We start from the raw sequence: 13,390 nt of genomic DNA, 5'->3' as shown, positions 1-13,390 counted from the left end.
CAAACCGTCATCATGATCATGGTACTGCAATGCTTCGTGACTTATGATTCGACACCACCAACCAGCAACAGTAGCAGCAGCAGCACCAGTTAATAGGACTCAGTTCCTTCCTTACCCGGGGGAAAAATGACAAACGTCGTAGTGCCGGTAGGACATGCGAAGAAGAAATGTATTTGCGTTTGCTTTTAATTATTAACACCAACCACTGCAAGTATGATTCCCTCCCTTCCTTCCGTTCTTCACAGTTGTAACCATCCGACAGGCTTCCTTACATCACGCCAAATTTTTACGATCGTAACATTGCTGTAGGGAACGTTGGGCCTCACCGGAGCGAAGAAGATTTTTCTGCGAAATTGCAGACCAAGTTGCCCTAAAATCAACTACTGGGTTGGGGCTTTCTTCAATTGGCTCTCGTCGCACCAGCAGCAGTCTCGCATAGCAGCAGCTAATTACTTGAGATAAGACCGCATTTTTAGAATTTTATGGAGCATATTTTTTTTTGCTCCTGCACGACGTCCGCCATTCGTCCGTGCCAGTCGTCTTCTTTTTCACTCGTGATTTGTTCTCTGGCTCACCGACTGGCTGATAGCTCCTATTTTTTATGCCAGCTGGAAATTCATCACGTTCCAGTCGCTTTATGATTTGTACACCACCGACCACCTCTTTCACCACCCCAATTCTCGTCCAACAACCGGCGCGGTTCGGCGAGTGATGATGCTTTCCAATTCGATTCTGGTATGGATGGAGACGGCTTCTGCTGGTCTTGTTTGTGAAGTCTCAGAATTTATTGGTCCGTTAAGAGTCGAATAGAAATTAGTGCTTGCCGGTTCTGTGCAGGAGCAGACACATTTCGCCGAGAACAACGCCAACGGTTGACTCATCCCTCGGAATCCGATTGCTATCGGCTGCTGGTGATCTCTGAAAATTCAATGAATACAAATTTCTGTTAATTATATCAGCACTCTAATCAACTTTGAGTCACGAGTTTCTGCAGTCGCTGTAGGATATAGAGGACAATGCTGGCTGCGCTTTTCAACCTTGCCTGATTGATGCATATTTCTGAAGATTTAAAAAAAATCTAGATCATGTACATTGATAATTTATGTAGGTTTGAAACTTTCCTTTCAATTACAGATATGTCAAAAAAGAAACTTTAACTTATAGCAGCAATTTGAAACGACTAACCGAAAAACTTGTATCACTGCATTGCACTGACCGCGAACCGTTGCTGCTGCAGGCTTTTTGTAACTTCCGCGGAACGAATGCTTATTATTTGTTTTCCGTGTGTAATGGCACTTTTTAGCCCGTCCTAAGCCAACTTCTTCCCGTTTCCCATTTAGCCACGGCAATCGCTCCAAACACGAAAGTTCTGAAATTTCTCAAGTCTAAAACTTTTCCCCAGCGAGAGAGAGGCGCACCAGAGTGAGTAATTTAGTTCCTACACACAAAACAGCCCCATGGCCCTACCCACTGTCCGTCCGATGCCAATGTCATATACTCTGGCTGGCTGGCGAGATTGGCTCACCGCCACGCCACGGAAAAGAAAACACATTAAAAAGAAATTTTAATTGTGTACTTTTCGTGCGGCTTACTTTACAACTTTTACCACGTTAATGTGTGTTTGGTTCGAGGATATCTATCCGCTCTCATACCTATAGTTTTCCCTTATTAAATCACGTTAGTCACCGGTTGTCGTGCGAAGACGGCTCCCAAGGTCCTTAGCATATTTTCGCTTCCCTCATTGCGTACGATCGACGATGGCATTGTGGTAGGTTCCATTCCGGTCGTAAACTTTTACTGCGGTGTATCATTTAGGTATGTGTACAGCTGATGATTTACCTGGAAAGCATATGAATCCGAGCGAAACGGCAAATTAAATCTAGTCAGCTATCGTGGAAAGTGTAATCAATCTTTCTGTTTATGATTTGTCGTGGTGTTTGTTTGCTGTTATAGTTAAATTAATAGCTTACTAATTTATTTGATGCTCCGCATAATTGGTACTACTGGCGTACGCGATTTGGACTAACTGGTTCGTGGAAAAAGTCCATACTCTTAAAGGGAAACCATCCGAAATGCCAGAATAGTTTTCCTAGCAGCGGCTAAAGTTGCTAGAATTGAAAACGTGAGATCCTTTGCTCTCGAACGAAATGCAATAAAACCAAGCACTTGATTTACGACTTTTCCGTAGTGCTTTTCTTTGCTACCCAGTTTGTGGTACAGCACCAAAAAGAAAGAAAAAACAGCGAAAATCTTTTTGTTGCTGTCGTGCTTTTTCGGGAGATGTACTTACCACCATACGCACACAAACATCCGTAGGAAGTACAAACGTACCCAAATTCATATGTTGTAAAACAACCACCCATCGCCGCCTCACTCCTTTTGCGTCTATGAATAAGTGCTTCTAAACAAAAAGCTGTTTAACTCCGCCGCCGCCGCACAGTGGCACGAATATGAATAAAGACGGTCAAAAATATTTTCTACCCTTTTTCGACGTTTTAGAGACTGGGTGTATTGGGAGAAGTTGCTCAAAATTATAACTCGCATCTTTTGAAATACACACCTGAATAATCTTTAAGCTAGTATTACACATCCAAATTCTAACTTTTTCCAGTTACGAGATAATGGTTCCATGTCTTGGACAAAGTTGCAGAGCAGTTGATTTCATGAACATTTGCTAAAGACACCAAATTTCTACATCATAACTCTGTAGAGCTATAATTGATTTTCTTTTAAGACTACCTTAAAATTGGTTTTTTAAGTTAATTAGTGCTTTTTTCAAATTTGATCAATTTATCATGTTCTAAGAAATTGTTGGCATCACTAAAATATACAACTTTGCTGAATACACCAATGCTTTTCATTGACATCAATGTGATATACAGCCCATCAAGCGTTTTAGTGACGTCATATTCAACGGCTCTAAAAGAGAGTGGGCGGGCCCTGGCGGGGTCTAAAACTGGTTGTATTTTGAAGATTACCTTATAAAATAGTACTTCTGAAAATTTCAGCGTTGGGTACTGAGGGGTACCTAGCCAAATCTCGATTCGAAAATGTCAATATTATACACAGCCCATCGGACGGTTTTGTGACGCCTTATTGAACGGCCCGAAAAGATGGTAGGTGGCCCCTGGCAGGGTTTAAAACCGATTGAATTTCGAAGATTACATTATAAAATAGTGCTCCTGCAAAATTCAGCGTTGGGTATTGAGCTATGAATCAATGATTTTAACCTACACATGTTTGAACTTGCAAATTATTTAAATTATTAAGCTTAATCTGGAGATGTATTTAATGGGTTTGTTCTAAATGTGTTTGTTCTTCAGTGTACCTACACTGATATGTACATTCATTGCAATATTGATACTCATATGTTGATAGTTGGAAATATTATAATGCAAGCTAATAATATTGGTATATTCTTTGCCCTTTATTATATACAATATGGACTAAAATATCGGTATAACTTTCAAGAAAACTAGAATAAATGATAAAATTCTGACAACGGCTCTAAATGGTTCCAACTTTGGACCCACCCACCCCACCCTCTTTTCAGAACATGGAACGTGACTTCACAACAGATGTTTGAAACTTCCGCGTGCACATCGCTGAACACTGCTGCAGATGACTATTTTGCGCTTGACGTTTTGGCGATAGCAAAGAGCGATAGAGGTTATTTAATTATCTAGGTGTGATTTTTTTCACGAACAGTTGTGGTTCAAAATGAATTCATTCAATCTTTGTCGGATGGAATTGTTTAAAGTGTGGGCGGAGCAGATTCATGGAAATCGTCATGTCAAATATTATCGAAGATAGTCAGGTAAGGAGTAATTAAACCATATTTTTTTCAATATTGGCATACTCAAAGTATCAAAGTTCAGAATATGCAGTTGATGAACAAACCCATTGATTACATTTCAAGATAATGCATTTTTATATAGTTGTAAATTTTATCATAAGTAAGTAGCACACTCGTAGCACACATTGGTTTATAACTTGTACTAAATATATATAAACGAGATTTGACTAGGTACCCCTCGGTACCCAACGCTCAAATTTTTAGGAGTACTATTTTATAAGGTGATCTTCCAAATACAATCAGTTTTCGACTACATCAGGGCCCGCCTACCCTATTTTCGAGCCATTGAATATGACGCCACAAAAACGCATGATGGGGTACATATAACATTGACTATTTCGACTCGAGATTTGACTAGATACACCTGGAAACCCAGCACTGAACTTTTCAGGAGTACTGTTTTATAATGTAATCTTCGAAATTCAATCGGTTTTAAACCCTGCCAGGGGCCACCTACCATCTTTTCGGGCCGTTCAATATGGCGTCACAAAACCGTCCGATGGGCTGTATATGATATTGACATTTTCGAATCGAGATTTGGCTAGGTACCCCTCAATACCCAACGCTGAAATTTTCAGAAGTACTATTTTATAAGGTGATCTTTAAAATACAACCAGTTTTAGACCCCGCCAGGGCCCGCCCACCCTCTTTTCGAGCCGTTGAATATGACGTCACAAAAACGCTTGATGGGCTGTATATCACATTGATTTCAATGAAAAGCATTGGTGTATTCAGCAAAGTTGTATATTTTAATTATGCCAACAATTTCTTAGAACATGATAAATTGATCAAATTTGAAAAAAGCACTAATTAACTTAAAAAACCAATTTTAAGGTAGTCTTAAAAGAAAATCAATTATAGCTCTACAGAGTTATGATGTAGAAATTTGGTGTCTTTAGCAAATGTTCATGAAATCAACTGCTCTGCAACTTTGTCCAAGACATGGAACCATTATCTCGTAACTGGAAAAAGTTAGAATTTGGATGTGTAATACTAGCTTAAAGATTATTCAGGTGTGTATTTCAAAAGATGCGAGTTATAATTTTGAGCAACTTCTCCCAATACACCCAGTCTCTAAAACGTCGAAAAAGGGTAGAAAATATTTTTGACTGTCTTTATTCATATTCGTGCCACTGTGCGCCGCCGCCCTCCCTTGTCCTTCTTCCTTCTTTGGACCTTACCTTACCAGTCGAACATGCGCGCCCCAAGAGCCAAAGATCGCGAGGATAAAGTCTTTAACTTTGTAATAGTAAATTTGGGCTGCCATTTGAATAGCTGCCAAAAAAGCGTTTTGTTTCTGCCGTTGCCGGCCAAGTTTCGTTAAAGCACACACACACACACATACACACGCGCGCGTCAGAGGATCGAGATGAAGTGAACCAGAAGAAATGGTTCAGGGCGCATCGTGAGAGAACTTGTGCCGACTCCCGGTGGTGCTAAATAGATGGGATGGTCGAAGTTGTAAACTTTTTGTTTTGGGGTTTTATTTCCGTAATATAAGGGTTCACTCGCTTCCCTCTATGCTACGTTAAAATAGTTCGACAAATATTTGGCGATAAATTCCATACATGGGGCTTTAGAGAGAATCAGTTTTTTATTGAATATTTGGTTCCAACTAATGACCTTATACGGAAAGGAGGAAATTAAGAATTTATGACACAAACAGGTTTTCCAGATGATCCGGATTATCCATAAAAGTGGTCAACCACGCTTGCAACAACGTATGAAAAATCCGTGAATGGGTGTCTTCGGGAAAGTTTTCATATATTGTGTGGACAACTTTGCAGTGAACAGTTAGGAAGAACAAGCTGAACCTAAGTGCGTGAACTGTGATTCCAACCATCTGGGCAACGATAGGAGATGTCCCAAGCGAGCGGCCTTCATCCAGATTCGACAACAGGCTTCCACGAGGAACCAACATGGTCGCCACCGCAATAATCGTGCTCCTATTGTCGACAAGGACACGTTTCCTGTACTTCCGGCTCGTCGTATGGTCCCAAACCTAGCACCGCTTCCACTAAACCCGTCCCCCCCCCCCCCCCCCGTTGCGAATCCAACATCAGATCAAGCGGGTCCCAGCCACCGTTCAGTTCAGCATCGCCTCACTGATACTGCGGCCCAGCCGAGCCATGCCTCTACTGCCCCGGGATTATCGTACGCCCGTGCTGTGTCAGGTGAGTCAGAAGAAAATTCTCCACTCACAAGTGACGAATTAGTGATCCTCGTGACTGAGGTGATCATAATCTTGCGCACCACCAAGACACTACCTGAACAGCTTCGTGCAGTTATAACCCTCGTACAAAAATATGGACCGTGAAGCTATCAAAATAGCCAACTGGAACCAGAGTTGCGACCTATCACAATCACCATCATCAAACAGCTGATGGTAGTAACGTTTTTTTGCATTACTATCAATGTGCTCGTCGAAGCTCTCTCCATGACCATCCATCAAGTTGACGAAAGAAGTAAAAAGCAACTGGTGAATGTCGTCTTCTGTTGTGATCCATCACCGATCTGGTCATTCCCGACAATCACGACACTCATCTGTGCTCGTTTTGAAGCAGTTGCTGCTTTGCTTGCTTATTTGAGTGTGTTGGTGAGTGAGCCCAATAGCTTCCGTTTCATGTTGCCTGGTTTGTTTGTAACTCACACAGTCGCGCCTGCCGAGAGAAACTTGGAATGCGTAGGCATTGTTTTCATTTTCTTCTGTCGTTTCGCTTTTTCTCATGATCGTACTGCAGAAGTCTTCACTGCTTTCGTTGTGTTTTTCATTATCAGCAGCGAGTGTAACGTTTTGCTTGTGAGCAGCGACCATTACTGGTGATTGTTGTTTGCCATGGCTCTAACTCTCACTGAATAACAAAACAATCTGTCACCGATAGTCGGTTGATGCGAAGACGAGTGTCACGTGAGTGTCATGATATTTTGCATCTCTGACTGGAACGCTTGCTCGCTCAAGAGCAAAATCATTGAGTTAGTTGATTTCCTCAATGAACATAGCATAGACTTCACTGTCATCACCGAAACACACATGAAGCCGGAGATAAATGTTCACCTCCCCGATTTTCGGCTCGTAAGGCTAGACCGGACCAGCTCCTGCGGAGGAGGAGTGGCTATCGCATTAAGGAGAAATATTGGCTGTTGGCTGCTACCGAGTTTCCAGCTGAAGATGATCGAAGCGGTGGGTGTGGAAGTCGGCCCTATGACTATCATTGCGGCCTACTCTCCCAAACAAGTCACCATCAGGGACGGGTCGGCAGCAGACCTGCGGAGAGACATCATCAAACTAACTCGACGCCGTGAGAAGTACATCATCGCTGGCGACCTGAACGCCAAACACCAGGCTTGGGGCAACAGTCGACGCAACCAAAACGGCACAATCCTGAACGACGACCTGCAAGAGGCTCACTACACTATAATAGCGCTGGACTCTCCCACCCGCTTGAGCCGGTCTGGCGTTCACTCCACCATCGACATCTTCGTCAGTAACATGGCAGACAACATCTCACAACCTGTGACACACCAGGAGCTGAGTTCGGACCACTATCCGGTGGTGGCCGATGTGGGCTCATCCGTCAACCGTTTCCGAGCTTCCCGACGCAACTACCATCGCGTCAGCTGGGATCAGTTCCAATACTGTGTCGACTCCACTGTCGACTACGGTGTCCTTCCGGAGACGCCCGAAGACGTTGACCGGTGTCTGCATTCCATCAAGGAGGCGATATTCCGGGCCAGGGAACAACACGTGCTAGTATCCAGACAGTGAGCAATACTTTGAACCTTGACAGATCCACCAAATACCTTATAAGACTCCGTAACACCATCCGAAGGCAGTACCAACGCTCTGGTCTGCCTGTCCTTAAGACCCACTGTAATCGCCTAACAAAAATCATCTAAGCGAGGATGGTGGACCTCAGAAATCAGGACTTTGCTAACAGGATCCGCTTTCTCCCAGATTGTGCAAAGGCCTTTTGGAAACTTACCAAAATTCTTAAAAATAAGCCAAGACCCATTCCACCAGCCCCGGAATAGTCCCGGCGACTCAGTGGTTCATCTGATAACTCCTGAAAAGAAGGTTGCCGCGATAGGTCAACACTTCGTCAGCTCTCATAATCTCGGACAAAACATCGTCAACCCTCACGAAGCTGAGGTTGTTGAAAACGCAACCAACCTCCATCAGATTCCCAATATTTTTCCGAGGAATCCGAGATCACGGCTGACAAACTGTTGGCCTATATTAAATCATCTAAAAACATGAAGGCCCCAAGTTTCGACAGCATCCTGAATCTGGAACTCAAACACTTGAGTTCCAGATTCTACAACCATCTGGCACTGATTTTTAATCTGCGCCTCGGTCATAAAGTCATACCCATCCTCTCTTTCAAGTTATGGACCAATCAGCCTTCTCTCAGGGTTATCAAAACTGTTCGAAAGAGCAGGCTACCACCGGCTCCTAAAACATCTGCCGAAGAAAACAACTTGTTACTCGAGAAACAGTTTGGTTTTCGGAAAGGTCGTTCGACCGTCCACCAGCTGAATCGAGGAACAAACGTTCTCTGATGGAACAAATCTGTTTTTTTTATCTAGTTCGTTTATTTTTAAGGCTCAATTGCGTTAGCTTTACGGAGCCGATTGCCATGGCGTTGTTGGACGTTGAAAAAGCGTTCGACAATGTCTGGCATGATGGATTGGTGCTCAAATTGCAGCACTATGGTCTTCCAATCTTCAACAATAATTAACAACTACCTATTGAACTGTTTCAAACACACAGTTGGTACTTGAGCGGGTCGGTTTTCATCTCTTTTTGCCAGTGGTGGCGGGGGGGGGGGACACCCCTCACCATCCCTCTCCAAAGGGGGAGTTTGGTAAAGAGAGATGAAACAACCGATTTTTACCTTCTTTAAAAGTTGTCCTAGCTCGCTATTCTAATATCTATATGCAATCTTCACACTGCCGTACTCTAACGGAACTATCAACTCTATGCTTTCATCTACTCAATCTATCGTATAAAAATTACCACTACAGTCTGTTATTTGAAATTAGCATCTTCTACTATACTCAAATTAATTTCATCAGAAGGGGGATCAAGAGTTTGCCCCTTTCTTTTGCGTTTAGGCGCCATGGCGGCAGTAAATTTTTATCCAAATCGACTTCCAAGCAGATTACTATAAGAATCTGAAGGATCGAAGAGGAATTTTCCAAATCCAAGAAGGATTACCTCGGGTAGGGTCCAAACAAGGATCGAAGAGGAATAAAAGTTGAAAAAGGTAGACATTTTGTACAGGTTGAGCACCGAAAAGTGCTGTTTAAATTTGTTGTAGCTTTATGTAGTAGTAACACTTCCTTCAGCAAAAAGCAAATAGATCCGCACGGCAAGAGAGCACGATGCCGACTGAAAGCTTGTGTTTTATTTCTGTGTAGAAAGGAAGATAGAAACATTTATTTCAACTTCTCATCCAAATCGCTTCAATCGCTGGAACACGGCAGCTGATACCCTTAGGTGCTTCTTTATCATATCCGGATTTGAGTTCAATATCTATGTCATAACCCTGGATCCTGGAAATTTCACAGCGATTTTTAACCTTCTCTCATGGAGCTACAATGCATCTACATTTCCGCTCGGGCTTGTAGAAATAATAAAACTACCCATCTGTGAAAATCAATCATAATTAATAACTTTCGATGTGTCAAATTTCAATCAAAAGTTTAAAAAAAAATCTGCCAATTTGTTCATTGCTTGAGTACAGATCTCAACAGGTTCTCCACGCGGACGTATATTTTCAATTGAAGCTAAATTTAAAGGCCTTGAAATTTGGCAAGGTATGTCGCGAAGACGTCCAAACAAGAGGTAGTGTTAGCATGCAGAAGAGACGACAGACGTGATGGGATGGCGTAGAGAGGGCCAATCAGGGAGGCTCGACCACCAAATGTTGTACACACAAATTCTTCTTCAATGTATAGGTAATACACATAAGACTGAGCGTAGATATTCTATCGGTCTATCACGCACCGTTTACTCGAAAGAAACGAAAAAAACCCTGAATTTATCCACCTATGGTGAGATCTGACCCTTCCTACGTATTGATTTCATGAGTCGTATAATGGGTTTTAGCCCTTGAAAGGAACTGGTGTATTCGGGTGTGTCTAATGTGATCCTGGGCTCTTGATATAACCACTAGACCAATGCTACCGACGCCAGGGAGGCAGCTCCCACACCTAGACCCTACCTATCGACTCATCAACTCATGAACCGGGGACCAACGGCTTTACTTCCCTTCCGAAGGAAGACGTGATCGGAGATGTTATGCCTCAGAACATCCCGACAGCGCCAACTGGGATTGAAACCAGGCCTGCTGGGGTGAGAGGTAATCACGCTTACCAGTACACCACAGGCGCCGCTATTGGGTCCTGATTAGCCTCCCAAAATTTGAACTATTTTGGTAAGAAACTGAATGGCACAAACCATTTGTAGTTTATATGGAAATTACTATGGAAAGACCAAACTTTTTGTTCATTGTCTTCTAGCCTTTTTCCATATTGCACTGTTCAAAAATTCTATAGCTCTTCTTATGGAGTATTTTCTCAGCTACAATTTTACAGAAAATAGTTTTTAAACCAAAAGACAATTAAAATAGTTATTAATTGTTTAAGAGCTTGATAATCTTATAGCATGATCAAGCAGCTGTTTTGTGGGCAACACTGTATACTGCAGTGTGACATAGTAGCCGTGATGTTTGTGCTGTATTCTACGTGCCAGACACACCAATGTAGCCTACTGAACAGTTGATTGAGCATGGTCACAAGACATCAGTGGAATCATAAATGTTGATGCTTACATTCTATCGAAAAGTTAGGGCAGTTTCGAACCGCTTTGGATACGGGTTTGTTCTAAGTTTGCTCTCTGTTTTGTGCGTGCGTTCGCTTTCATAGTTTTCGGCTGCATTTGCCTGATTAGCTCTGGAGCTCTGCCTCCCGGACGGTTATATGTACGTGTGTAATTGGTGGTTTTCTCGCTTTCCGGGAAGTTTTAGAATCGAGAAAGAAAACGTTATTCATCATGTCACTATCTGCGTTGTTTGATTTTTCTCCCGGACTAGTGGAAACATTGGATTTATATGGTGAGACCTTTCCAATATTAACATCTGTTAACTTTATTGCTTCCATTAAAATAATTATTTATTATCTAAATTTGTAATTGATTATGATTCAAGTTGAAAAGACATAGAGGTTTTGTTTAAAATTATGTTCACTTACGCGGGTTTTCCCCTCAATCAATAAAAAAAAAATAAAACACAACATATTCCTTCCTTTTAATAAGCTATGAGTGTGACAACGATGGGGAGTTCACCAGGTTATATCTTCATTTTATTTCAGCAACCTTATCTTCCAGCAGACGCTATGGACTGCAATTTCAACATCTATAAAACAATCTACATTTGCCAGCAACTCTGACTGTGTGTATCCTATGGCTTACCTTCCCTACTAACATAATTCCTAAATTCCCGAGACATTTATGAGGGGTCGTAGAGTTCTCTGCATCTCTCTTAAGTAAATGGGACTAACATACCTTTCCTATCCCTACCAGTTGTAAGGACGTGACCAGGACAATCCTTAACTGTTGGAGCGGGATATGTCTTTATCTGGAAGATAGTAATTATTTCCTACTTACTATCTGTCCAGTAATAGATATCCGTCTTACTCTTAATAGTTTTGAATTCGTACCACCTGCAATTCGATATTGTGCAACTTGTTCGATGCTAATGCTAATGCTTACATTCGATCGAAAAGTAGTCTTGAACAAAGCTGTAGCTGAGAAAATTTGCTACGAGCTCAGTTATGATTTTTAAAACCAAAGCGATATAGTGAACTGTTGGATGGATATGAACAAAGTATTTGGTTTTTGCATAGCAATTTCCATATACACTTTAAACAAATGAATGATTTCAACGTTTGGGAGGGTAATCAGGACCCGATTTGAAACAGTTTGAGCACTGTGGAGCGAAAATGTTAAATTTTGCATCACTCCAATTACCACTATTGCACTTGTTTTTATTTGTATATGATTTTAGGAGCCGCATGACAGGTGTTGGCCCATGTCAGAAACTGGCCACTTCCATTTAACGGTTGTTGCGTCCAATTCGGTCCAGTGGTTGCTGAGAAACACGACTTACTTTATTTCGTCATATACACGCACACAAACACACAGATATTTTCCGATCTCGTCTAATTGAGTCGATTGGTATATGACACTCGGCCATCCGGGACTTGGATCATAAATCGGTTTTCAAAGTGGTATGTATACCCTTCTTTGTTAGAAGGGTAAAAAGAATTCCTAAAGTGGTATACTACAAACATAACACAGATATAGCACTCACTAGTCTGTAGGTGCGCTCGTCTCTTCACACTTGAATGGAGAAGTGCCTCGCGAAAGAGCACACTACCTAATAACAGCACACAACCCGCACCCGTGTAGCGTAGCGATTTGCCAAAACAACGACAGACGCGGGTTCATAAATTTAAAGACCTTGAAGTAGAACCGAATTTCTCGATGCGATTTTTTTTGTTTTGTTCAGTATCTCACTGTGACGTTTGTCTATACATTCACAATAATGCGAAGGTCTCTCCAAGCAACAAACTGTATGCAGATAGTCACCCAGTTGGAAGCGATTGTGAATTCTCTACTGCGGAAAAGAGGAACTTTTTTTTCGAATCTAAGGAACGCTATTTGAAACTTTGGATGATTAATTTGAAAAGCTTGAAATGTTTGTCGTTTTGATTAACATTTACGGGGTAGCTACTATTAAAAACATTAAGCTCAAAATAATCAGCCCTAACATCACCCGTCGTAAATTGCTATTTTTCTAGTCAAAACGAAATTGGCCTCGTTTCGGGAGCAGCACATGCGGTCACATGCCAGAGCTTACACAACCTGTGTCAGCTGGTCTGGTCAAGAAGAGGTTTGCTTAAAACATGATGGCATGTGTCGAGTTGGGGGACCGCGGCTTAACAACGGCTTACTTCACATTCCCAATCCATCAACGCTCTTCCTCCGTCTCGAACTACCTCGGGTTCGAACTACTTAGCAAGTCTGTCAACGTGCGAGCAACAAATGCCGTCCAATACCAATAGGGGGCTGTTCATAAGCTACGTAGACCGGTTTTGAGAGGATTTAGACAATTGTCCATACGCACTCGCCAAACACTCCCCGCCGTACCATAAAGTGTCAACGTACTTTTTGAATAGCCCCTAGGAGTAACGGATCTTCTGCATAGGTATGGCATATATGACGCACGTCCATCATCATCGTGGTTACCGTGGCTTTGGCACCGAATAGGGAAGGAATCAGTGCAGAAACCGTGAGAACGATCTCTTTTGTTTTTTCTAGGTGTTATCGTCGACTAAATAGGGTGACAACCGAACCAAGCTAACGAAAACAAACAATTGCAATTCTAATACTTTTGGAGAAAGATTTTTTTTTCGGAAATCGAAATAAAAACGTTAAGACGTTGCATCTGTTTTTGCTTGTTTTTTTGA

The sequence above is a fragment of the Ochlerotatus camptorhynchus genome, unplaced genomic scaffold, assembly GCF_037179485.1.
Source record: "Ochlerotatus camptorhynchus isolate MF236.1 unplaced genomic scaffold, CSIRO-AGI_Acam_v1.1 ptg000192l, whole genome shotgun sequence".
Taxonomy (NCBI): Eukaryota; Metazoa; Arthropoda; class Insecta; order Diptera; family Culicidae; genus Ochlerotatus; species Ochlerotatus camptorhynchus.
Note: the sequence above shows the minus strand (reverse complement) of the source record.